The sequence below is a fragment of the Cervus canadensis genome, chromosome 8, assembly GCF_019320065.1.
Source record: "Cervus canadensis isolate Bull #8, Minnesota chromosome 8, ASM1932006v1, whole genome shotgun sequence".
Lineage (NCBI taxonomy): Eukaryota > Metazoa > Chordata > Mammalia > Artiodactyla > Cervidae > Cervus > Cervus canadensis.
Window position 1 is genome coordinate 5,473,917 of NC_057393.1, and position 26,049 is coordinate 5,499,965.

A 26,049-nucleotide genomic window follows, 5' to 3' on the forward strand; every position below is an offset into this window, starting at 1 on the left:
TGGAGCGCAGAAAAGGATGCCAAGAGCCGCTGGTTGTAATGCATTAAGTCATTAAGCCCTTGTCACATTTAGCAACCAGCCCCAAGAATATTCTGAGCTGTTATTTCCCTCTTTGAAAGAAATGCCGTCCTGCCTACAAGAATGCAGCAGAGGGACAGCATGTGCCTTGCGCTTTCAGCTGCATGTGCGGAGGAATCCTTTGGGAAGGGAAACAAAAAGAGAGAGACCAGCAGAGGTCATCCTGCTCCCAACCTGGACCCGCAGCTGACTCCTGCAAGGGAGGGGCAGGGCAGAGAGCACGGCCGGGCACCCACATGTGACAGCCTGTGCCAATCACATCGAGAGGGGCAACGTGGGCCAGACCAGAGAATTCATGGCCAAGAAAGCCGAAGAGGAGGGCCTGAGAAACTGCCTGAATTAGCACCTGGTGGATTGGCATTTCTGGATCCTGGGCTCAACCTGGGAGACCTTCCCAGGAATCCCAGGAAGTTCCCTTCTGACTTGAGCATCTGATGGTGCTCGGTCCCCCATCCTTCAGAATCAATTCTCCGGGAGCCGCCCACTTTACAGGCGGCTCTAATGCCTCACTCCGCCTCCTTGGCGCTCCAAGGCTTGCATGGGAGTCCTTCGCAGAGGGGAGGAGCGGCCCTTTTTCCCGGGATGAGCACGGGGACCATGTTATGGGCGCCCAGAGCACGTGTTGATGGGAGCGGAATGCAGTCTTTACGGCAGTTTCTATAGGTAATGGGACAATAACCACCAAATTTAAGACTTCATAAAAATTTTCATTCTCACTGTGAGGGAACCAAGGAACTGAGATAGAAATCTTCTTTCTTTTTTCCCCCTGATTGGGGGGAAAAAAAAAAAAGCCCTGGCAGAGCCTGGTAATGTGTCTGAGTGACTATAAAGCAGGAATGATGACTTAGGCCAGCTGCACAGAGGCCAAGCTGAGGATGTCCTTAAGCCAAGTCTCCACGTCCTTGGAAAACAGCGCAGAGGACGCTGAGACCCTTGCGGCCCCGCTGGGGTGAACGAACATGAAAGGGAGAGGTCAGAGGAACCAGAGCCCAGCTGAATTGTAGGGTTAAGGGGCTCTGTGAATCTAGGTGCCCTGCTCACGGGAGGCTTCCCAGGTGGCCTTAGTCGGAAACACAGGAGACCTGGGTTTGATCCCTGGGTCGGGAAGATTCCCCTGGAGGAGGAAATGGCCACCCACTCCAGTATTCTTGCCTGGAGAATCCCAGGGGCAGAGGAGCCTGGCAGGCTACAGTCCGTGGGGTCACAGCGAGTCGGGCACAACTGAGCGGCTACGCACACCTTGAACTGGAGCCACACCACTACTGAAGGTGGCTTCAGGCGCAAGTGCGAAGAGCAAAAGGGGCATTTCCGTGTTTAACTGCAGTCACGATCCCTAGGACTCTCTGAAGTTCTTTCGGTAAATTCTACTCCTAACACTTAGTTGCCGTGGTCGGGGGATGTATTTATTTTTACAACTTATTGGATGAAGTGCTTCTTGGTGTGAATCATCCTCTTGTACCTTGACTACTTTTCTATTTTCTAAATCCATCATTTTATTTTTTTTAAATATTCATTTATATGTTTTTATTATTTATTTGGCTGCATTGGGTCTTAGTTGCCACATGCAGGGATCTTTCATTGCAGCACGCAGGCTCTTTGCTGCTACAGCCCAGAGTCGGCTCTCTAGCTGTGGCAAGCAGGCTTAGTTGCCCGGGACATGTGGGCAATTCCCCGACCAGGGATCAGAACCCAGATCCCCTGCATTGGAAGGGGGATTCTTAACTGCCGGACCACCAGGGAAGTCCCTCAAATCCATCATTTTAAAAGGCAGCTCCAACTAAGGGGAAGGGAAGAATGGGTTGAGGACTCCTTGTAAGCATCCCCTCTCCCTGGTGATGTATGACATGAGGTGCTGGATTCTCAGCTCTGACAACGAGGATGCGCGTCACCCTCCCCTCAGGTCCAGGCGAGTATGGACAGCACCCAGTCACCAAAGACTCCACGGGCTCAAAGCCATCCCATCTCAAAGCTGTCCCCAGAGCTCCAACTCATCCCTGTTCCTTTCTTCAACCTTCAAGAAGCTCTTGAATGTGATTTTCCCACAAAGAATGACCTCAGATTTTGCCTTCTTTTACGAACACCCAGATCAGGCCCTGGGACACACACACACAACACACACTTGCTTGCACTTTTCTTCTTCAATTCCAAAGGCAAGGTCGACCTTCTCCTGACCTCTATGTGTTAAACATTCTGATTCATCCAGTGAAACCTTAGTATAAAAATGAAAACTGGTTCTCAAAGCTGCCACTCTTTGTCAGCTGAAGGAGAGTATAAAACCAAAGAATTGCCTCTGGATATTCACAGGAATTTCAGCGCTTCCGCGAGTTATGCAGTTAGAAAATAAATTCAAAGTTGTTTCCTTCGGTTAAACACACTTGAGAGAAATGCTGTGTACATAGGTTAAGATCCTCACTGCTAGGAAAACACATGGCTGTTGACAAAGAGAGATTATGTTACCTTCAACTTGCTAAATTACAGTACAATGCACAATGATCTAATTTTAATTAATAAAGGGGCACCATAGTTCTACGCAAAACACAGTTGCTATACAAAATTAAATTTTAAAAGTTTACCGAATGTCTTTAGAGATTATCACAAAGTACTAGCAGATGATATAATACTGACAAACCTTAAAGTGAGGTGACAATACGCAATGAAGTGTACTGAATTCAATGATAACTATGCCACATTTTTGACATGTTAAAAAAATGGTCAGAGAACAGGAAATCTCTGCTCCCTGGAATATTCAAATCTAAAGAATTAAGGATAACATTAGTAAGGACATTCGACTGATTATTAGCCCTTACTTTTATTAAAAAATTCATGTGAAACTAATACTTAATCATTTTTCATATGGTTACAAAGACCAATTACAGAAGCTTAACTATTTTTCTCCATCCTAAAGGAAACCAACCCTGAATATTCGCTGGAAGGACTGATGCTGAAGTGGAAGCTCCAATACCAAAGCCTCCTTATGCAAAAAGCCAACTCATTGGAAAAGACCCTGATGCTGGGAAAAACTGAAGGCGAAAGGAGAATGGAGTGGCACAGGATGAGATGGTTAGGTAGCGTCAGCAACTCGATGGGCATGAATTTGAGCAAACTCTGGGAGATAACAGAGGAGAGGGGAGCCTGGCGTGCTGCAGTCCGTGGGTTGCAAAGAGTCAGACACGACAGAGTGGCTGAACAAGGAAAACTACTACTTATCTCAACTCTTTGGGAACTACTGAAACAAAAGACATCTCACGCAGCCACCATTGTAGCTCCAGTATTAAAAGCCTGCAACAAATATATTCCATTTGGTTTCCTGAAGCACCTAGATAAATCAGCCACAGATGAAAATCCGATAGTATCTGTCCAGCATTGTCTTGAGTTACAGTGTTCCCTCCAGGGGTGTGGAAGTTCAAAGGCAGCAGACTCACACACACGCTTTCCCATGGAAGAGATTACTGAAAATCATTCCAATATCTACAGTATGCTCAGAGACGACAAAGCAAAATCCTTCTGGAACACAAAGACAAAAATGTTGCCATTCCCAGTTTTGTGTGTTTAGTCTTTGTTTTTTTTCCGAGAATGTGAATCTTGAGGCATGCAACTATTGTCTGTTGCTCAAATGCTAACAGATAAACTGCTCCATCATCCTATCCTTGACAGGATAGGACACACTGACTTAATTCTGCACAAATCTCAGAGGAAGCAGTATTACCTAGAATCCAGCACAAGAGAGAAGGAAAAAGGAAAAAAAAACACTGCTTCATGTGATGAGTCTAATGCTTTATTAACTCATCTTTAAAACGTGGGCCTAAATAAGGCATCAAAGTTCTTCAGAACTACTTATGCTATGTATCAGAGGTCAGAAAACTATAGCCTGTGGACCAGATCTGGCCCACTTCCTGCTTTTATAAATAAAGTTTTTTTGGAACTCAGTCATGTCTATTTGTCTACTTATTATCTGCATCTACCTTTCTGCTTCACCAGCAGAGATGAGTTTTTACAACACAGATTGAATGACCCCCAAAGTCAAAACTATGTATCATGTAACTCTAAGAAAAACTCTACCCGCCTCTGCTCTAAACTATTCTTTCCCTTAACAATTAGGTAATAAAGTCACTTGCCTGCTAAGGGAAACCCCAAATGTGATAATCATCCATATTCTCAACATGTACAAGAACAAATGATGTTCTGCTTTCCTGGGGAGAAGGGGACAGTACTTCCAAGTCTACATAATGTTTCTTGGTTATTCAGGTACAAGTTGAAAACAAATACTAATATCTATATTTTGTCTCACTGGAAGTTGTTCCCTGATATTTCTGGAGAAGATTCCTGATCACCCACAACTTCTTGATTGTGGTTTTCATGTAAGATTCCAGACCTAGCCAGTCACCTGTGTTCACCCCTCTGTGCGTCCCCCTCAACCGACATGGAGCTGATAACCATGACCTATGTTCATGGAGCCTCTAGGAAGCTTAGAGTTCTAATTCATGAAATCGCTAGAACTATGAGCCAACGGGCACACAGTGAGTTAACTCAACGAAGATGAGCGAATGAGAGCGGTGGTGTTTTCTCTCTTCCCAGGAAGGCCCAGAATGCAGTAACAGTTAATGAAGGAAAGATGTCGCCCGAAACTGACTACCCTTTATGGAGAACAGAACCTGATATGCCAAGACCTGTCACTCATCCAGAGTAAATTAGAATATATTTAAATGAAACATTAATAAGCCAATTCACCTATTTATATTAGGGAGAGGAGAGTGTTATCTTAAAAACAGGAATAAACTCAACTGGTCAAGGCCGGCGAAGCGTTAAGAACACCTTGCTCTACTGTGCTAAGTCGCTTCAGTCGAGTCTGACTCTGTGTGAACCCCTGGACTGCAGGCCGCCAGGCTCCTCTGTCCGTGGGATTCTCCAGGCAAGAATACCGGAGCGGACTGCCACTTCCTCCTCCAGGGGATCTTCCCGACCCAGGGATCGAAACCACGTCTCTTGCATCCCTGCATTGCAGGCGGATTCTTTACCGCTGAGCCATTGGGAAAGACCCTAAGAACCCCTTAGTGCATGCCAATTTACTCTAACTCTGAAAAGTGGTGTAGGCAAAAAGAAAAATCTTCCAAGGTGCTACACAAGTAGCCCTTCAATTTACATTTCACTTGCTAGTACTTCGTAACACTGTGGAAAAGATGAGATAAGAGAAAACATGGAGAGCACCCAGCAAAACACAGGGTCCTCTGGGAGACAAGTCTGCCTACTGTTTTAGCTCTGGTTTCTACTGAGAGTTCATGTCATCTTTTACTCTGGTAAAGACAGGGTCAAGGGGAATTTTAGCGAACCGAGAACACTCATGTTTTGCTCTGACAACCCAAATCTGCCCACTATCCTACTCTGGGAACAGGTACAGACGCCCACCACAAGCAATTTCAGAAGTTTCCAGGGTATATACGTGCATTCATATGTGTATATAAACAAGAATGTATGGTAGATGATACTTGAGACAAAAGGTAGAGTCCTGCAAAGTCACATATTAAGAAATTTTTGACAACCTGAATCCAAGTGCATAAGAGACAGTGGTTATTTGAAGGCAGGCTTCATCAAAATGAGCCTTTGATAAAGTGAAAGCTATCAGTTTACCTGTTGCCAAGACACCCTTTCATATAAGGAGTTTGTTTAAAGTGGACTACACCCACGGATGAATAACCCTTTTAAAATATTGATTCTGTTCTGTATTCAAAGGTGGAGATTATGCATGCTTGTCAAGAAATAAAGAGTAAAGAAATCTATGGGAGATCTTTGCATTTTACATGGTATACAGATATTATACTGTGCTTTACTGGAGCTTATTTAAATTTCATGGCAAACATCAGCCACGTTTCAACACTTACCATATGTATGCATCACACCTTAAGCTGATTTCAGTACAGTGATGTTTTTAAAATGTCCTTTGAGGACTAACAAAGTATCCTTGGCCATCAGAAAAGCCAAGAATTCAACAAAGAACTCTAAACATGCCTAATGTACAAAAGGAACACATTCTTTGTGAATCCACACACTCTGGGCCATGGGCATCTGTCTCAGTCCACTTATTCGACCAGGAGGAGATGGTGACCACACTGTGAAGTGGTTTTAATCTGCTTATTCTCTTATGAGAGATTATCTAAAATATCAAATCAAATTCACACAATTCACCCACAACCGCAGAGCCCAAACACAGAATTCCCAGGGCCGAGACCCAAAGTTTGACATCAGAACCCTCATTCCTAGTCCACAGTGGAGCTGGGAGCAGAGAAACCTCCAGAAGTGAAAATGCTAATTAACACCCAGGGACCAAAAAGGAAAGAGCCAATAGCTGATGAACCTGAAGGTGAAGATGTCGACTCTACTATTTTCATGGTGTGAATGAATCACAATGCTTATTTTAAGGGACTCAGAAGTATCATCAGCATTTTCATGTGACAATATTTACTCCACTGGAGAGAGGAGGCAGAAGATACCATTAAAACAAATTTCTTCATTTTCATGTTCGGATTCAGTAAACAAAATAAATCATCAATGAATTTCATCTTCCACTAGAAATTTAGGGCACAATGCTCATAGCCCAGGACAGCCTCATGAAAGGATAATTTTACATTTGCTCCTGCTGATCAAATGGAGCAAGGTGAGCCACATTCAGACGGGGAGAGATCCGGAGCATGAGATGGGCCAGGAGGGGACAAATCACAACTGACGAGGACACGCTGAACTGAGGCCAAGAGAGGGCATCTGCGGTCTCAGCTATCAGTGTCGAGAAGCCTCACCCACTGCTGAAACGCCAAGCCTCAGTGAACATTTCCAACATTTAACAAACTCCGAGACATTAGATGTTGGGGGGAGTGGGTCCATGATGGGAACACACGTAAAAATGAGTTCAGATTTCCTTAAAACTTGACACTGAGTAAGAGATCTCTCTACTAATGGTCTTCCATCTTTTTGGTGAAACTTTGGTGAATTTCCAAATTCACGTCTCAGTTTTATTTTTTTAAAAACAAGCTGATTTTCAAGTTGTTTCCTTTAAGCCTCTGAAACAGCCATTGAACACCAGTAAGAAAGAGCTTTGTACAATTTGCCTCCCTGCCTTTCCAGGTGGTTGAGTGGTAAAGAATCTGCCTGTCAAGCAGGAGACATGGGTTCAATCCCTGGGTCAGCAATATCCCCTGAAGAAGGAAACAGCAACCCACTCCTGTGTTCTTACCTGTGAAATCCCATGGACAGGGGAGGCTGGAGGGCTACAGTCCACGGGGTCGCAAAAGAGTCAGACAACTGAGCGAGGGCAACAGCAGCAGCTGGAAGGAAATGCATGTTCTGGCAAATTCACAGTCACCAGTGGGATGGAAGGGGGAAGGGATATCTAGAGATTTGGGGAGGGACATGTACACACTGCTATATTTTAAGCGGGTAACCAACAAGGACCTACTGTATGGCACAGGGAACTCTGCTCAATGTTACAAGGCAGCCTGGATGGGAGGGGACTTCGGGGGAGAACGGACACATGTATGTACATGCGTGGCTGAGTCCCTTTGCCGTCCACCTGAAACCAGCACAACCTTGTCAAGCAGCTGTGTTGTTTAGCTGCTAAGTCCTGTCTGACTCTTCTTCATCCCATGGACTGCAGCCCTCGCGCCCCCTCTGTCTATGGGATTTCCCAGGCAAGAATACTGGAGTAGGTTGCCATTTCCTTCTCCAAAGAATCTTCCAGACCCACAGATCAAACCCACATCTCCTGCATTGGCAGGTGGACTCTTTACTACTAAACCACTTGGGGAGCCTAATAATCAGCTATACTCCAATATAAAAGAAAAAGTTAAAAAAAAAGAAGAAATGCGTGAGCTAGGATATGAAGACCCCTCCCCTCTTCTGAGCTCAGAGGCCTGGGGGCAGGAAGAGTACCCACCAGGGAGTCGTGGTCAGTGTTGCAGGGACTGCTCTCAGCCTTAATCCTCTGCACGGCATCCTCACCATACGCTCTTTAACCTACCACACTGGGTTCTGTATCAGTATTCAAAAAAAAAAAAAAATTAGAGAAAAGAGAACCCTAAACAGCATGTATAAGTAAAATGTCTTTCTTCTGTTTAAATCCTGCAGGAAGTTTAATTTGTATAAGAAATACGTCCAGGTTATGTTTTCAGGTATTGCTTTAATATTAGTTAAAGGTGCACTAGTATTAACAGATGTGAACCTTAGAGGCCTTAGAAAGGCTTCCAAGGCCAGTGCATGTCTAGAGTCTTACCGCCGCTCCAGAATGTGCCAAAAGCCAAATTAGGCAAATTGGAAACGGGGAGCTCTGCAATCCGACAGCGCAGTGGAATTAAAGTAATGGCCTATTTAATTCTCCAAGGATTCGGCAAAATGAAACAGAGAAACGTTGGTGAAAAACACGGGCCTGAAAGTCTGTGTGTGACCTTAGAGGTCACCCAACAGAAACAGACAGGCTTTTAAAAATTCTTCCTCTTACCACTTGGGAGTTTGGCATGAAGGAACAAAATGCTTGCTTTCCCACGGATGGCAGCTGGCTACCACATCACCCATGATCCACCTTACTAAGCAAATAGATCCGGAAGATCATCATAATGCAGCGTCAGGATGCTTAGCCTTGGAAGAGTCTGAGATGGTCTTTAGTGATATATACAGAACATGCATGCTGTGATGGATCCTTCTAATAACCAGTATCCAACGAGGAAAACATGGGTTAAGATCATTGAAGTTACATTGGACAAGCATAATGTACCATCCAAATTTGAGATGGTTATGGTGTATTGCTGTTTCAGAGACTGTTTTTACTCCAAAGTATAACTGATATGGTGATCAGATGAGTTTAGAAGTAAAGGGGAAACGATGCCTGGTCAAAAGCACGCCTCAGTCAGCCTACACAAGTGATGTGCTGTATGACAGCGTGCCATTAGCAGGTGACATTTCTGGTCAGAATGTTCCATGATGGAGCCAAGCCAAGCCGACCCCATGAGAGCCTGGAAGGCTACAGCCTGCTCTGGACATGGGTAGCTGGGGTGGCCGGGAATGGATTCCTCTGGTCAAGGCCACTCCTCAAGGAGGACTATGATGTCTGACCAGCGCACAGTACAAACAAGATAACACTCAATGTGACCCCACGTGCTAGTACTAAGTCCCTTTAGTCATGCCTGATTGTTTGCAATCCTAAGAACTGTAGCCCCTCCAGGCTCCTCTGTCCATGGGATTCTCCAGGCAAGAATACTGGAGTGGGTTGCTATTTCCTCCTCCAGGGGATCTTCCCGACCCAGGGATTGAACCCGTGTCTCTTAAGTCTCCTGCATTGGCGGGTGGGTTCTTTATCATCAGCACCACCTGGGAAGCCCCTGAGCAAAGCTCAAATTGATTTCAAAAGAATAAATCTGAGTGGGGCAGGGTAGCGCGGTGGCAGCAGGCAGTACTGGATTTGAATCTAGACTCTGTCACTTCCTAGCTGTGTGACCTTGGAGAAATGACCTGACCTGTCTGTTCTTCCTCTGGGAGAAGACTGAAAGAGGATCTGTCTCCTGGCTGTCTTCTGAGGATAACAGGGGACGCTGTGCAGCGCGTCAGGCGTGTGGCCTTATGCAGGCATGTGACTAAGGAGACCCAACTTTGCTGTCACACAGGGCTTTGTGGAAGGAAAAGAGTGACAGAGAATTCTGTGTTCTCCTTGCCCCCGTCCTTCCTCCATCTCTGTGAATCCTCAGGTGGGCACAGAAGGCAAACAAGGCAATGCCTGCACTGGATACCCCAGGGGAGGTGCTCCCGGGGGCACTGACCACAGGCCTCATGCCCGCCGGGCAGACGGCTCAAGGAAGGGTCATCCCCCGTCTGGACACCAGTGAAGTGGATTAGCAGAGCAGACACTGAGGCGGGAAAGCCATTTTTATCCCTTCTTGACCTAATTCTGGTCAGAGGTATCATTGGCCTGGGCATATTACCTGGTTTATGAGGGGTTGCCTTCAGCGGCTCAAAGAGCAGCCAGCATTACCAGCAAGGATTAAGAAAAGCCCTTTAGCTTCTTCCTCATCCAGAAGGGATCTGCTCCCAGCAGATTAGATGTGGATAATGAGAAATCCCCACAGACCCCATCACCTAGACCACCCAATGAAGGTCAGCCACATGAGGTCCAGGGTATTTATTTCTCAGCACAGCCACCTAAAGGAGAGGGGGTAGTGATGGAACTGGGGGAGGAGAAAGCCTCTGGGTTTGCAGACCTTGCACATAAGGGGTCTTGAATGGGGCAAGGGGAGTCAGAAGCCCGTGCCCACCCTTCACCTCTTCTCACTGGCGTGGTGTGTTCAAGAAAACCTCCAACCACTTTTGTTCTCTTTACAAATAAAACCATTCCATTTCCTACAGATAAATGAGATACACAATGATGCGTTAGAGAAAACCAAGAATTGCAACTCGTCTGCCTAATGCTCAGTTTCTCGGAACCAAATTGTGATCCAGGCCAATACTCCATCCCCAGCTGCTCATCATGGAAGGAGAGGGAACCAGGAGTGGGGAGAGCCCCGGGACATGGACCAGGACTCGAGAAACACAGCTCTGATTCCCACCAGAAGGAAATGCAGCTTTCCTACCAGGACACGGGAAGAGTCACGCGCAGGGGCGTTCACACAGAGGGGTACACTTATGATCAGGAGGTCAGTCCTGAAAGCGGGCGGTAAATGCTTGAGCAGAATACGAAAAGGGATTCATTCAGAGGGCTTTTCACTAGTCTCCGAGGCTAAAGATGAGGTCCAGCTGCAGCCCCTTTGAGCACTAGGTCTCGTTCTTGAAAGAGAAAAGAAAAACGCCCCGATGTGACTGATCTCTTCACTACAGGCTTAGGTCAAGCTGAGTTACCTCCCCTCTATGGGAGCTGGGCACAGCTGAAATGTACCCACATCTTCAGAACTGAAGGATAGAACCTGCCATCACAGACTCAGGCTCACCCAGTAGGCACAGTACAACACCAAAGGACCAGATAGGGAAGCCATCTCCAACGTGAACTCTGCTGCAGATGCATCTAAGAGCCAAGCAGACATCCAGGAGAATGCTAGAAAAACATGCTCCCAAAGAAGGATGCTCCAACATGAGTCTAATCAGAGCCTTACCTACAGCACCTGACTTTTCTCTTGGCTTGAGTTGTGGAGAGGAGGAGGCTTCAGAAGATACAAGTTAATTTCACTGACAGGCTGGTTCAATGAAAGGGACAGATCACTGGGGAACTTGTGTGCACATACTGGAATGACATGGGGATAATCCCCAGACAGAAAGGAGGCATTCTTGATGAATTTTTCCATAAGTACACAACCATGCGAACACCTGGGTCAAGATGCACAGAAGGCAGTGTGGCTCTGTGTGATTAGTGTGCTCAAAGATAACCATCCTTCTGACATCTACCACCACTGGGAAATTTTTCACCTCTTGGACCCAGTTTCGGTGGAATCATGAGACACTGTTGTGCCTGGCTTCGGCTGCACAAGGTTTGTGAAGGTCATTCACACTGCATGCATAAGCAGTAATGCCTTTTTCCTGCTGTATAGTATTCCACTGTCTGAATAAAGCCCCCAAAGTTTAAGCATTTGGGTTATTTCCAGTTCAGAATTCAGATGGACAAAACTAAGGAACATCCTTTTATGTCTTTGACTGCTATATTCTTATCTTTTTTTAACACAGAAATGGAGATCTCAGAATTTACTAAACTAGAGCTGAAAAGCCAGCATTTCTCTGTATAGCACCTACACACATCTAAGAAGGAAGCAAAAGAAAAGAGATGCAAATATTTTCTTATCATCTGTCTTGTACTTTCTTATAGTTTTATTCTTAGGTGCTTCTGCTTTCGGAAAATCCCACATTAAATGTTTAGCTATTTGGGGGACTTCCTTGGTGGTCCAGTGGCTAAAACTCTGGTGTTCCCACTAGAGGGGCTTCGGGTTTGATCCCTGATCAAGGAACTAATCTGTGCAGCACAGCCAAAAAAATGTAGCTATTTTCCCCTTTGCCAGGGGAAGGGTTAATTCCTTGACCAGGGATCGAACCCATGTCCCCTGCAATGGAAGCATGGATTCTCAACCACTAGATTGCCAGGGAAGTCCCCAGATAATTTTAATAGACTCAGAAAAACAACTATGTCTACTTCAGTCATGAACAACTAAAAGCAGTCTTGGTGATACGAAAAACCTCAATTACATCCTCTGTTCACATTAAGTGGGTTTTCTCACCTGCCAATTACAGCTTTCCATTTTCTTCCTAGAATTCCGCATCATGTGGATCTCAACACCACTGCCCCCAGAGCTGCGTTCTGGCCAGCTCATGCTGCCACCTGTAGCTCTGTTCTGTCCTGCATTTAAGCATTTATGCATTTGTCTTCATCTGTTTTTGCTCAAGGTCCCTAAAACTTCAGTTTTCCATTACCAACAGCACAATTTCAGGATTTCCTGGCAGCTTTATTTACAGTGACATGTGTAAGAGATGGAAGACAGATTTCTGTTTTCTGAGTTAGCAATAAAGCAAAATTTACAGAAAGTTGCCCAAAATCCTTGGAGAGATTACTGCATCCACCGTGGCTACAGCCCACCCCCAGAGGATTATGTTGAAGGCATCCATGGCGACGCTCCCTCCCACCCGGCATTAAATGTCCCTAAGTCCCACACATCCCCAGTATCAGTTCCCTTCTAGGAAGAACAGCCGGCTACAGGTTCCCTGCCGTGCACACATCACCTGGCAAATCTCTCCAGCCAGCACGACCAGCACACTACCAGCCAGAGAAGTAAACAAGCTGAAAATTAGACTGGAGGACTCTAGGTTAAGAGAGGATAATAAAGAGCCCGGTGACAGAGTTTGGATCCACAGGTTCAGGATTCCCTTCTCGGGCATATCTGGATGCCAAGAATTATACAGTTGTGTGCTAATGTAGGAGGGAAAAGCAGGATGTTTTCCGTGTGTGCGGTATCTGTATGCATCACTCGAAGCATCCAGGTATAGACGAGGCATTACCTATAAAGGGGTTTCTAAAGAATGGTCACTACACAAAGCACCGACCTAGGCTCAATTCAACTCAGCGAGCCAGGACCCAGCAGAGCCTGAATCGCAGCACAGAGCTGGTGCTCAGGAAGGAACAGGCAGCAGTGTGAGCAGGCCAGCTGAGACTGAAGGGCTGAGTGAGCGAAGAGACGTCACCGACTGTCCTCCCCATTCTCCCCCCACCCCGCCCCCCAGCCTGGCACTGCCCTCCCGTTTACCATTTCTCTGACCTTTCTTGGGAAACATCAAATCTAATGAACGTGGCTACTTTCAGGTATGCTCAGAGAGACTGAACTTCAAGCCCCCGGCCTGAGAAAATTTAGGGAGCCGGGCGGTCCGCGGCTAGCTGGCTGCCTAATCCCAGGCCTGGGCACCAGGTCCCACAGGGATCTGCGAGGCCCCTGGGCCAGCGGCTCTGAGCTCCGAAGACCTCCTCGTTGGTGGATCTGGGGGGAACGGGGTAGCTCCTTTTGCTTCCCCAAGTGAGCTCAACTCTGGCCTGAAACAAACGCAGCAAGTGCCCTGGCCTGGCAGGTGGGCGGTGAGCGCCACTTGGGGGGCGGGGGGAGGGTGGCGGTCTTCGTGCGGAGGCGCCGGTTCCTGAATGTCAGCGGGCAGCAGACGCCGCGGGCGGACTGCCTTTGGTACTCGAGCCAGTTACAGCCAGCCTGCCGGGCAGTCCCCGCTTAGAGGGGCTGACCCCAGGTTGGACCCAAGGCAGGCAGCAAATCCGCAGACGAAGGGGACAGCCGCCTAAGCCCCCCACGCGCTCCTGATTTCAAAACCGCGCTCGGATCGGTCGGCCGCCACCGCTGGCAGCCTGGGCGCGGGGTCCCCAGCGACCCCCTCCCTGGAAAAACCGCTGGGTCCCCGCCCTCCAGCTGCTGCTCGGAGGCGGCTCCAGCTCCAGGGCAGGCTCAACAAGTTCCCGGGCCGCGCAGCGCCGCCTGCAGCCCAGAAACCCCGAGGACGCGCCGCGGTGGAGCCCCGCGAGCAGGCGGCGGCCGCCGGCGGCTCCTTCCACCTCCTCCTCGGCTGGGGCTCGGGCGTCGGCGGGCGGGGGGGCCCCTGCACTCCCGCCCGCTCGGCTCCCTCCGGGGCCCCCCCGCCCCACGCCCGCGGCCCCGGCCCGGCCCCGCGCCGCCCCCGCCCCCGCCCCGCGGGGCCCGGGGCTCCGCCCGCCTCGGTGCCAGGCGGGCGTACAGGCGGGCGTACAGGCGGCAGGCGAGCGGCTCCGGCGCCCCGTCCTCCGGCCGCCCGGCTCGGCGGAGTGGCTGGGACCCGGGGGGCGGCGGCGGCGGCGGCGGCGGCAAGGACTTCCCTCCCTCTCCCTCCGCCTCTCCGCCCCCGCCTCCCGGCCCCGGCGCCCAGATCTCGCCGAAGACGATCGCAGTCAATGAGGACATCGGAGGAGCACGGCGCCGGGTGGCTGTGGCTGGCTCCGCCGCGCCGCGAGCGAGCAAGCGCTCGGGCGTCCCCGGAGCCGGCCGAGCCGCTGCCTAGCCGCGCGCGTCGCTGAGCCGGGCCGGAGGGACGTGAGCTGCGGCGCGGGGGGCCGGCCGGGCCGGGCCGGCGGCGGCGGTGGTGGAGGGGGGGCGCGGGCGGCGGGCCAAGCCCCCGAAGCCGAGCCTTCCTCCGCGCGAGCCCGGCGAGCCTCGCCGCGGATGCCCTGCCCGGAGTGCTCCGTGCCGCGCCAGGCTTGCCGGGGTCCGCGGCGAGACATGCCCGAGCCAGGCGCTGCACCGACCTCGACTTATCTGTAAGCCGCCGAAGGTAAGCAGAGCCCCGCGCGCCCTGCTCCCGCGCCCCGGCGCCCGCTGTGCTTGGCCGCGGCCAGAGCACCGCCCGGACGGGCGCCGACCCCGGGGTTCTCGCCCCGCGCCCCCGACTGGGCTGCGCGGAGGACTCGGCAGGCTGCCGGGGGCCGGGGCCGCCGGGAGCCGACCGGGCGGCGGGCGGGGGCGAGGGGCGAGGTTACGCAACTGCCTCTGGCCCGGGCCGGGTGGCCGAGGGGCGTCCGGCAACTTTGGCGACGGCCGGCGAGGAGCGGGTCCGTGTGTCTGCGATGTCGGTTCTAGACAAACGCCACAGCCTCCTATAGCACCCAACAGCCCGCGCCAGGCAGAACCGGAGGTGGTGGAGGGGGGCGGGGGGCGCTGGGGGCGGCCCTGGCCCGCGCCGATCTCGAGGTTTTGAAGTCTTTCCCAAACTAAAGCGAGCTGGCAAGTACGGCTGATTAACTTTGGGGGGATGAGTCCGGGCGGAGGGGCTCTGCACCGGCTGCGGAGGAGAGGCGTGAGCACCGCGAAGGCACGATGCCCACGTGAAATGCCCGTCTCCTCCCGAGGCGCCCGGGCTCGCCCGGGGTTGGCACCTTCCAGGGGCTGCGGGCCGGGGTCGGCGCCCGCGGGGCTTCCGGGGGTGCAGCATCCCCGAGTCAGACCCAGGACGGGCATGAGAAACCAACCCAGGCTGCAGACTGAGCGAGCGGGCCAGCCGACTGGAGAGCCAGGGCAGGAGGGAGGAGGGAGCCCGCGGGCCGGCCCGCGGCCGGGGCAGCGCCGGGAGCCCCAAGTCAAGAACGAGAGTCTGCGTCTTGCTGGTTCATGCTCAGGGTTCCCAGCTGGCATCTCCACTGCCAGGATAAAGAGCCTGTTCCTGTGACCTCAGCACAAGGCATGCCACAGGGGGATGGAGCTCGCAGTAAGGGGATGCCAGGAGTGGGGGTGCCTCTGGAGTACACCGGGGCTCGAAGCAGGGCGTTTGGCTCCTGTACAGAGAAGGGCCCTGACCCCTCTCCCGCTGCCGGTCTGTGCAGGACGGCTGGACCCTGAACCAGAATCAGCAGTGAAGCAGTTTTAATTTGACCTTGTCTGCTTAGGCGCTTAAATTCTGCGGAGGCATCCCAGGGTGAACTGGCCAAGATGGGGATGGAACTTTGGGCCAGACCTGCCTTGCCTGGGAACGCAGGAGGTATTTTCACAAGACTACAGCTCAGAGGAGGAGGGTCCAGCCAGCACACGGGGAGGTTTTCCTTGGATAAGCACTAACAAGGGGGTGGGGTAGGGGTGGTGGTCCCTTTCCATCTGCCAGAGAGAGGGGGGATGTCAAGGTTACCCGACTGAGGACTTGATTGAAGACTACCACCCACATCACCTGACCCGGGCCATTCTCAATGAGGAGTACACGTATGAAATCACTTTAACCTCATTAAGCTTATGCTACAGACCCTGCTCCCAGCAGACCCAGCAGAAAGTATAACCATCATTTCACTTTGCGGAGGCGGAAAGTGCTGGGGTTTTACTATTTACATTTTGTGCTATTTATTACATTCATGTTCCTGTTGAATGTGTCTTTTCAAAGAAAAGTTCATATTTATCTTTGCCTTTTTTTTTTTTGCTTTAGCGAACGTGTTGTTAGCTCAAAGGAAAAATGGAAGTCCTGCCATTTGCATGCCTCACCAGATATTAATAATTCACTATCCATGTTTACTACTTACATTAGATGGCACTGCTACTCATGATGGTTTTATTACAGGCGCATTTGCAGAAAAAAAAAAAATGTCTAGCACAGCCATCACTAATTGCATGATTTTGCATAAATTATGTTAGCTACAGAGAGTTTGAGCTTTACTTCACTAAATTCATCATTTCCTCAAAGATAAGGTGATCCCGTTTAATTTCTTTAAAGCCCTCCTTAAAGATAGGTGCCCTTGAAAGGCAGAGGTTACCTTTCGATTTACTGGAGTTTATTAGTGTGATTAAGACATTAGCTTTTACTTAAATCAGTCCCATTGTCCTACTGAGACACAGCCACTGCTGGCCACACAGGTTAGTCAGGCCTCAGCTGGAAAGTTGGCACTTTTACTCTGGACTTTGGGGGCTTCTCTGTTCTGCCATAGTTGTTTTCCCCATGTGCAGGGTAAGGATTTTCTGTTTTTTATTTCTCCCTCTGTAGAGGGGAAAAAAAGAAAAACTTTGTAAGTAAATAAGTTAATTAATCGAAGACTTGTGTATGAAAGGCATCAGAGTACCAGGAAGATTCCTGCACAATGAAATAAGCAGTCAGAAAATAAAAATGATTCTCAGACTGTAGAGCTGAATCCAGCAGAGCAGTTGGACAGATGTGTTCGCTTAGCTCCACATTTGTATTCTCTTGTCTGTTCTCACCCATGGCTGTCTCATTTAGAGCTACAACTACTGAACTCTCTTGTATGAGAAGCAGATTACTTATGTGGGGACAGGCTGCTTCTCGGGGAATAATAATAAAGAAATCACAGCTACACTGCAAAGCGGCAGTGCTGTGGCCCAGCATCAGTGTAGGTAGGCAGGGACCGGGTCGTCTGGAACTGCGAATTGTGAAGCCCTGGACGAGCCCACCAGGTACCTGAGTAGGTGCACTGCAAGGCTGCTGCTTAAGCAATCAGGCGCTCAGGAAACCACACCAGTTGTGCCTATTTAAGGCAAATCACAGTCATTTGGGGACTGTGGTCATGATGGTGACTCCCCCAGACAAAACTGGCACGGTTATGTTAAACAGTTCCTTCCTCAACAATTCCCTGACAAATTCCTCCAAGCCCTTCATTCCCCCACCACCAAAATGAGCTGACATAATTTATGAAGCAGTTTCTTTTTAGTCTCCTCACATATTTGATTTTAATATTTCATAACATGACTTCAATATTTTAAAGCAAAATTTAGTATGATTGATATGACATGACAACACTTTTATTACCAGGGAATTTGCATACAAACATTTGGATAAGTCTTTATCTAATATTTGGGCTGACCTATAACATAAATGTCATAAAGATGTTACACATTTTCATCAGTGTATTTTTAAAGTATATTTTTCTTATATATTAAGGACATAACACAGAGATATGGTGCCACGTTGTGGGGATCCTGCTGGGATTCATATGAAGACGCTACTTAGATGTCAATTCGTATTAAACAGTAAGCCATACAAATTACAGGTTTGAACCTTTGGACTATGTATGATAATGTGTCTGTTTCAGGTTCAGGGGCCCTGAAGTGTCTCCAACCACCCAAGCATCTTACCTGTCAGGTTTACAAAAAACATACCTAGGGAGACATTTCTGGATTCCAAATTCAATTCTTGATATAAACTCTCTCAGACACCCTCTCTACTATAAGCCACTGTAATATTCAGTATGGGTCTGAGTCATACATACTATAGACATCATTCACACCACAATGAATGAATGAGTTGAGGGACTTTGAGTTAGCTAAAGATGTTATCAAGTGACAAACCAATAATGTAAATAAAAACAAAAACACTCTAGCCTGATAGCTCTGTGTCTTTCTACTGGATGCATATTCTCAGCTCTAATTGGGAGAGAAAGAAAATGAACTTGACTACAGAAAAGCACATAATAGGGACAAGGACTTTTGTTTTTAAATTATAAACCTTTCGGCCAACACTATGTTTCTAAGGGATTTGTGAAGAACAGTCTTCAAATTCATCATTTGCAGATATTGCTTCTGTAGAGTACTGAACTGATTATTCCAAGTACTGTACATTCACAGACAAGCTCTCTGTGCCGTGTTATCTTGCTGTTAGGAATTGACACCAAAGACGAGCAGAGAGAGGTTCACGTCTACACACTGACCCTTTACCTGAGTTATGCTATTATGGCCATGGCTCAGGTAGAGAAGAAACTTCTTGAAAAATCACGATAGTATGGCAAAAAGCTGGTCAGAGTTTACACTGCAGTTACTATGGAAAATTCCAATTCAATCCTTAATAATCTAGCCTTAGGCATAAAATGAAATGCAGTAAACTATAGCATATGAGAGACATAAGAAAGAGGTTTTGTGAAGCCAGAAATACTACGGGCAGGCAGTCCTGCAAATTTGATACTCGCCTCATCAAGACTGCAGAGAGAAAACGCAGGAAGGGGAAGCTGATGGTCTGAGAGCTTCGTTTCGGCTGCTCCATTAAGAAACTGCCAAGGAGGTATAGCATTATCTACTATCAACAGAAATGAAACTGATCAATCTTTGTGTTTCCAGGTCATCATTCCACTGGTGATGTGGGTCCCTCCATACTGGTTGTTCCCTGGGAAGTATCCTATGTTTGTCAACTGTCCAATTCTTTATCTTTTTCGTGTGTATTAAAACTTTAGTAGTCAGACTCAGAACACCCCGTATTATCTGCATTTTGTTCCCTGGAAGCTGCTTGCTTTTGTAGTAAGCGATTTTAGCATCCTTGGAAAGGTAATGCAACTATAAAACCTGGGCTCCGGTAATGGGCAAGCACTGGGAAGTAGATTGATATGCAGATGGCTTGGTCCAGAAAGGAAGGCTGGTCTGTGGAAATGTACCCAGTCCAGTCGTAGCGGCAGTGGCCATAGCAGGGTGTGAGATATTGCAAGATGAGTGAGCGGTTCTCAAGGCCAGGAGGGCGAGAGGAGGTGGGAGATAGGATCAGGAGAGGAGCAGCCGTGTGCTTCGGGGGTTCCCAGGCAGACAGGGTGATGACCTCACTGAGAAAAGGGGATAAGATGCACACACAAATCCTGCAGCTATGCATGGCTGCTGGGTGCTCAGAGCGAGAGGCCTGTGTGGGAAGGTAAGAAGTGACACTGGGCACAGGGTGGAGGTCAGACAGTGAAGAGCAGTTTAAAGCCAGTTTACGGAGGAACCAGCAGGGCAGAAAGGTCCTGTGTTTGTTGGTGATAGGTAACCGCTGAATGTTTTGAACAATTGCACACATTTCTAGAAGTCGAAGCCTTGACAGCTAGAGACCACCAGAGAAGAGGAGTCGGAGATCAGTTGAGAGGGTGTGACAGGTGCTACTAACTGGTAGCAAAGTGACTGGTGACCATGGAGATCTATACAAGGGGGCATTTGAGAGAGAGACATCCTGGGTGGTGAGTCTGTAACATGGCAACATGGAGAAGGGACTAAAGATGCTACTAACCCAGGCGGACACGGGGCTTGGGAATCAAGAGAAGCAGAGAAGCCAGGGAACCAGCAGGTCTGGAGGAAAAAGATAGGATTACTATCAGAAATCGGAATGTGAGTTTCCAACTGGAAACATTATTTTAAAAGATAAGTTCTTCATCATTTCTTGCTTCTTAGAACTTCCATGAGAAATACTCTGAAAGAGGAAAAAAACTAGACCAAAGGATTCACACCACAAAGAAATTCTTAAAGGACTAAGAATAGTCCTATGAAATAACAGGTGCTTAATGAATATTTAATGAAGCTATCAACAATAAACCTAGTCAGTGATTTTGCTAGAAATTCACAGACTCCAGATTGGACAATAATTTTTTTTTCCTTCCATTTCAAGTTGTACTTGTTTTGAAGTAGGAATTAAAAGGAAGAATCATGAGATGTTGCTAACAATGAAGACAACTTCTAGAGATGCACAATCTTCAAATCTGGGCCACATGGTGATTAAGGAAGAAAAGGGTATCAAAGGTTTGGAGTTTTCCTTCCCCAAACTCAACCTTATATAGAGCTTCCTTTGGTGAAAATTCACATGGGTAGAAGTTGAGTTTTTAAAGAAAGAATGTAAGTTTAATGACCTAGTAATAGATTAAGAGTAAAAGAAACAAGGGAGGCAAAGTAAGCCTCAATCCAATAGATTAAATGCTCTTTTATCCCAAATGCTGACAGTTTTTGGCTGAAAGGAATTTTCACCTTACCAAAATACAAGTCTGTTCAGAACAGTCCAGAGTCTGTTCAAGACAACTAGAAAACATCTATCTCTTAGCCTTGACCCCACCTCTCAATTTTGTATCATGACATATCAATTTCATTGGTTTTTGTGCCAGACCCACCAATGTATCTCTTCTTTTTTCAAGCAATACCAGAGTGGTTCATAAAGATGTGGCTTTTTGCTTTTCTCTTTTTTCCATGTTGAAATCACATGGCACAAACAACTAGACAACTAGTTTCCCATTAATCATGCACTTACAACTCACATACCTTGGAGAAGTGCGGCAGGGAGTCACTCTCCAGAAAAGTCCATACACATACAAGTGTAGAGAGTCTGAACATCTAACAATGCTAGGGACTTCCCTGGCAGTCCAGTGGCTAAGACTCTGAGCTCCAAAACGGAGGGCCTGGGTTTAGTCCCCGGTCAGGGCACCAGATCCCGCACAGCACAACTAAGGATCACACATGCTGCAACTAAGACCAGCCGCAGCCAAGTACATGGGTATTTTTTAATGAAAACATTTACAAAAATATTTTAATAAAAATGCTAAGAAAGATAAGTTTCTCACTTTTAAACCATATTTTTCATCTGATTTCTCACGGCATTGAAAAATCCCATGATAACGGCTTTTCTCAAATATTTATTGTCTGTTTGTTTTAAAAGTAGTTGTTAGTTCAGAGGGCTTCACAGAAGGACTTTCCCTCCTGGTTTAATTTTTGTTGTTGTTGTTGTTGCTATTTCTAGTCATCTCCATGTACATTATTCACTCTCTAAGTATGTCTCTGCTCTATTTATTGTTTCTATCAGATTTACTAGTGGGGCAAAAATCCCTAGGGTTAGGCTAAAAGATGGAACTGATCACAGGGTTGTAGAAACTGACCCTCTGAACACACCAGCTGGTCTTCTTGGGCAGGGCAAGCCAAGGGAGGCATCCTTTCTCCAGGAGGCGAGGTCAGCCCCTGAGCGAGGGGTAGAGGATGGACTGGAATCTAGGGCCCCTGGCTCTCATTTCATTCCTCGTGACCATTCAGTTCCACATCAAAGCCTCAGTCCTAATTCTGGATCTAAAGCATCTGTGAAAATGACCACTGGCATGCCCAGTTTTCAAATAAAAACCTACAACTGTATACTTTATATAATCAGCCATTCAAAGTGGCGTACCAACCTTACAGGTGGTTCTCAAATCTGTTTCTCTCAAATAACATATCCAGTGTCGTCCACAGACGTAACCTATTCTTAAGTGCACTGTCCTTATCAACATCACTTCATCACCAGCAGCAGCATCACCAAGACCACATACTGGGGGCTACAGATACTAGCCACCTGGGCCCGCATCACAGATCAGAGTGCTTACAGGTGCATTCAGGGGACACTGTCCACATCTGTACCCCCAGTTCTGCCAATTACTATCAGGGTGATGTGGACACAGGTTTACCTTGCAGTGCCTCAGTTTCTCCACCTTTTAAAAAACAATAACTGGTCCATCAGAGATATTTGGTAGAACTTCCCTAGTGGCCCAGTGATTAAAACTCCAAGCTTTCACTGTAGGAGGTTCAGGTTAGATCCTCTCTTAGGGAACTACAATCCCACATGCCATGTGGCATGGCCAAAAAAATAGAAGAAAAAAACCCAGTATTTGGAAAATGCAGTATTAGAACATGGACAAAGTGAGGCTTCCCTGGTGGCTCAGTGGTAAGGGATCCCAGGTTTAATCCCTGGGTTGGGAAGATCCCCTCGAGAAGGAAACAGCTACCCACTCCAGTATTCTGGCCTGGAGAAGTCCATGGACAGAGGTGCCGGCAAAGAGTTGGAGGCGACTGAGCAACTTTCACTTTCACTTTTTTACTCACCCAGGTTATATAATCTGAGCAGTATTCTGAGCTCACTTGTGGAAGGTACAGAACTCAAAAGCAGGCAGGCAGTCTACACCTCAGTTCTGAAGCATCCTGTGATAGGACAGAGCCAGGAATGATCATGACAAGAAAAGACAAGAATGACAGAATGCCAACGGGATGACCTTGCGTACCCCCTCGCCGACTTATAAAATCCTACACGTAAATCATTCACTAATAATCAATCTCCAACCCCAGATCCCTGCTGAGAAGAGCTGTCTCCACCCCCAGAATTTGTAGGAATGGACCAAATTCTAGATGCATTGCCTCCCCAGTCAGAATCATCAAGAGAAAAAAAGGTGTGAATATACCTTCTTCTGGCTATGGACCTGCCAGGTGACAATTTACTTGGCATTCACCATGTGATAATTAAGCCACATTGCAGAAGACCCGTGTTTTGAATGGCGACAGTCACAGGTCACTCATTGCCCCCCTCTGGGAGGAGAATCCATGTCCACTGTTGATCCAAAGTGGGGCCACGGGAAACTCAGCATGCTGGCCTCAACCCGGGCTCTGTTTGGTAACCAGCAACCCGTGGCTAAGTTCATTCTAGAAAAAATATTATAGAAGAGGACGGCTCTCCTTGCTCCCCTGGGACATCACTCATTCATCCTTTCATTCAGTAAATATTTGTGGGTACTTTTTATGTGTCACATGTTGCTCTAAGCTTTAGGAATGCCGCAGGAAATACAAGAGAATGAGGACAACAAAACAAAACCTGGAGACCAGTGGGTCTTAATCTTGCGTGTCTTATCACAGCGATCTCAACTCCCCCGTCACCGCTCTCCCTGGACTGGGGTGGGACCAGTATATGCCTTCTAGAGAGTCAGGTTCAAGGATGGAGACCCTGAGGAAGATGCATGTTTTCCTACTTCTGAGAGAAGAACAGTCTCCCTTAGGATTCTTTTAAAGGCTGTCTTTAAAAACACAACAACAAACCTTGTAAAAGCTTCCACTTCAACGCTTACGCTCTCCTCCAAAGTTTCAAGAAGGCCAAGTGTAGAGGGGTCATTTAAGGTTTTGGAAAGACATATGTTTTCCTTTTAAAAAATTATTTTTAGGATTCTGAGGGGCACAGAATCATTTCAAGATCAGCAGCAGTACTGCTTACGCGTGGCAACGCCACCTTCCCTTCTGAACCTACACAACATTTCCCTTCTGTTCTCTCTCCCTTTCCCACAATCCCCATGAAGGAAGAGGTGCCCGAGAGAGCAAAAGACAGAAGTTGAGCACAGAAGCATTGACTTAAAATAGGATCATGTGTCCAGTCGAACGCTCGCGCTCATTGCGTGCTGGATGCTTCATAAAACGTGAAACTGAAACTGTGACAGTCTGGCCTCAGTTTCCTGCCCTTGGCTGGAGGGTTTTTCCCCTAAGAGGAACCGTCCAGCTCAGTTCTGGAAGGGAGGAGGAGGAGGGTCGCTGCAGCCGCCTGCTCTGGAGCAGTGCAAAGCCGTCGGTAGTGGCTCTCATCCGCAGGAATGCCCCGTGCCTCTGCCCCGCTGAACAGCACCTGGGCTGTAATTCCCCGAGCACCGTCCCACGGTCTCTGTGCCTGCCTGCCTGTCTGGGCAGTTCCAGGCCTCCCTGTTCCCCTCACATTCTCCCTCTCATTTCATTTCTCCATCTCCCCTTTCCTTCCTCCCCACGTTCATCACAGAGTGGAGTGTAGAATTATTTCTGAGTATCGATTTTATTGAGTGCAGTTTATTGAGTGCAACTTTAGTTATGTATACTCAAAGTCAGAAAAAGTGAAAAACTATTTACTTCATGCAACACTGTTAGGTCAAAGAACACACACTTGGAAGTAACCAGGTGCAGAAGTGTGATCCCGAACTCTACTGATCCCCCCCCAAAAATGTCAGGGGTTCCTCCTCTACAGCAAACTCCAGGATTCAGTTAGAAGGCTAGGCTACAATGATTCCACCCTAACATGTTCATGTTATCCCACACGATTGAGATTTTCTAATTGAATTCTTATTTTGCCACAACCACATCTCACTCCCAAGAAGAAAGCCAGGCAATATAAGGACAAGCCTACTGGTGACATTTACGGTAGCAAATCTGTTGTTAAGGGCCCTGATGTGCTTTAGGACTAAATAGAAAATACACATCACTGCTGAACCATCTACTCATTTTTGTGTGTGTATGGGTCATCTCATGTTCCTGCATCTGCACAGAAAAAAAAAATTTAAAGTAATACTTTGTAACAACCAAATTCCAGAGAGTTACACCAAGGTTCAGAAGATAAAAATCTGTGGAACATGGTTTTTCTTAAACTAATGGAGCTCTGTCCCTTTACCCTTCCATTCATCTGATCCCTACCCAGGATCCAGGCTCCATCTGATTGAGGATCCAGGTGATACAGAAAGAATCCATGGAAACCAATAATATTGAGTACCCACCCTAAACCTTCTTAAAATGTCCTGGGTAAGGCCCCTCCTATGAGGATACTGGGATGCATATCATTATATTCTTTAATTACCAAGGATCAAAGGCTGATTGAGTTCAAGAGAAAGAGGAGATGCTTAGCAGAATCTAGTCTGCAAACACTTACATAAGTGTAAGCAGAGAGAATGGACACATCAAAGCAAAGCAACTGATGCTTGAGGCCCATCTTACCATGTCTCCCAGGGGACGCCTGCCCTGACTCCCCAGGGAACACTCTGGGTCCTTTCTTCTTCCTGCTCCCAGGATGGTCCTCAGCACAGTGGGCTGGTGCTATCCACGGAAGAATGTCTTTTCCACGTTGAGCTACACACCACTGAGGACTGGGCCTTGTTTTCCTGGGTGCCCAGCGCATGCTATGGTGCCTGCATCACCCTTCACAGGCAGGCACCATTCACTGCGTCTGTGAAAGGGCCATGAAGACAGGTGTAGCTGGGGGGTAGGGGGTGGGAAGGAGGGGGCAGGCAAGACTAGACTTGAACCATTAAAGAGGAAGATGGGGCAAAGCCCAGAACATGAACCGCTGGGAGCAAAGACATGAAGGAGGGAGTGACCGAGCTGTGTTCTAGAGACACTGCAGGAACTGGCTTAACTTGAGCAGACAGGCAGCTTGTGAGTAGGAATGAGACATCTAGGGGGGTGAGCAGGGTGGGAAAGGTTATGAGGACCCCTACAAAAACTGCTGTTTGCGGTTGAAGGTGGGACCGTGAGGATGCGCAGGGTGGAGGGATGGAGAGCTGAGAGCAAGGGACGTCAAAACACCAAGGTGGAGCTTGGGACGGTGAGGATACAAGGAAGACATCAATAGTGAGGCAATGGGAAGGTAAAGCAGAGATGAGTGGGACCGAGGGACGGCGTGGTTTACGGGGATGAAACCAGGGAGTCTGGCAGGTAAAGCACTGTCAGAATA

The 26,049-nt window shown here is 48.0% G+C and overlaps 2 protein-coding genes across 3 annotated transcripts in view; one reads left to right on the forward strand and one right to left on the reverse strand.

Annotated features, from left to right (window-relative positions):
* Window positions 1-26,049, reverse strand: part of DOCK1 (dedicator of cytokinesis 1) — a 546,616-nt gene that overhangs the window by 251,330 nt on the left and 269,237 nt on the right. The gene's annotated exons all lie outside the window — the stretch shown is intronic.
* INSYN2A (inhibitory synaptic factor 2A) overlaps window positions 14,515-26,049 on the forward strand; it is a 61,032-nt gene continuing 49,497 nt past the window's right edge. The window contains exon 1 of the mRNA XM_043475107.1: window positions 14,515-14,880. The gene's annotated coding sequence lies outside the window, so the exon portion shown is untranslated. The remainder of the gene's footprint in view (window positions 14,881-26,049) is intronic.